General features: G+C 43.3%; 1 pseudogene; it reads right to left on the reverse strand.

Moving 5' to 3' along the window:
* Positions 1–1,089: 1,089 nt before the first annotated feature.
* On the reverse strand, positions 1,090–1,207 carry LOC126177392 (5S ribosomal RNA; annotated as a pseudogene).
* Between the last annotated feature and the right edge of the window lie 445 nt (positions 1,208–1,652).

Below are 1,652 nucleotides of genomic sequence, written 5' to 3' on the forward strand. Positions count from 1 at the left end.
GATTTGAAAAAATTTTTCATAATTACAGTAAGAAAAATATCAAATGCACACACTTATTAATACAGTGTTGGTCAAAAGCTAAAATTTTCTCACAGTCCATAAAGACAGTCCTGATCATTCATCATAATAGTAATTACAGTTTTTTTCCACAAAGTCTCATTAGTAAAAGAAATTGCACACAGAAGTAGTGGATTTCCCTGCAGTCTTGAAGAAGTAGTGTTGTCCTTCCAACGGAGAGACAGTGCTGACTCTTGACATGCAGACAGGTAATGGGCCACAACAGAGCAAACCCACAGCAGAGCCATTCGACGTTTTGAAGAAGATTGGTAGGTAGGTCATCACAGAGTAAACCCACTGTAGTCCTGGTAGAGATTACGGTATTGGTGGGCCACCAGAGGTGCAGACCCACTGCAGTCCTTGTAGAAATAATGGTATTGGTGGATCATCAAAGGTGCAGACCCACTTCAGTCCTTGTAGAGACGGCCAGCAGCCATCTGCTCCGACTGTGCAGGTGCACAATCACCATCGAAGAGTCTTGAAGAGAAGATAGCAAGTCCATAAGCCACCACTTGTGCACGCACAAAGTTTTTGGAATTGTCCTTAGAACCAGCAATGCTGTTATCCAGTCCCTTGCTGAATTATTAACACACGTGCAAACACTATCAGTCCCTACTTCTCACATATTGTCCATATACTATGACCTACAGAAACGTGTGCAGTGAAACGTAACTTACAAGTTACTTAATTTGATGAACTGCTGTCAATTACAATTTTATAACATAAGAATACAATAACAACGTGATCAAGACTGTTTTTAATAGTAAATATTTGGAAGACATTGATCACTGACTTTCCCGTAATGTATTCAAAAGTAAACTAAACTCCTCCCGAACAGGTAATGGAGGCCCAACGGTACCGACCGGCCGCCGTGTCATCCCCTGCCCAGAGGCGTCACTGAATCTGGGTATGGAGGGAGATGTGGTCAGCACACCGCTCTCCCGGCCGTATGTCAGTTTTCGAGACCGGAACCGCTACTTCTCAATCAAGTAGCTCCTCAGTTTGCCTCACAAGGGCTGAGTGCACCCCGCTTGGCAACAGCGCTCGGCATACCGTATGGTCACCCATCCAAGTGCTAGTCCAGCCCGACAGCGCTTAAGTTCGGTGATCTGACGGGAACCGGTGTTACCGCTGCGGCAAGGCCGTCGGCGTACTTCACACATACATGCCTTAAATACGGTGGCTCCTGGAATCTGGTTAAATATGACTTTCTCATCGTGCTATACTGTATAACCTTTTCATCGATGTGAAAACATAAATCAGTTTTGCAGTCGTCACCATGTAGGCTGCACTTCATATAGAATTATGGAACCTCGTTATGGCAGTGTCCGAAAATTAATTTACTACACCAACGGATTTTACTGTGGACCGTGCAGTATATTTTACTACTTAGGGCAGCCAACACTGTACAAATCTAACGGAGATATCGAAATAACAAGTAACCAGCTGCATAAAAGAAATTTAATTTCCTTAGCGGTTTCTGGCACTTAGTGCCCTTGTTCGGTAGGTTATACCCAAGATTTACTGAAAGCAGTAACGAAATTAAATCTCATTTATGCAAATGGTTCCTTGTTATTTCGTTATACACGACTACA

The sequence above is a fragment of the Schistocerca cancellata genome, chromosome 3, assembly GCF_023864275.1.
Source record: "Schistocerca cancellata isolate TAMUIC-IGC-003103 chromosome 3, iqSchCanc2.1, whole genome shotgun sequence".
Taxonomy (NCBI): Eukaryota; Metazoa; Arthropoda; class Insecta; order Orthoptera; family Acrididae; genus Schistocerca; species Schistocerca cancellata.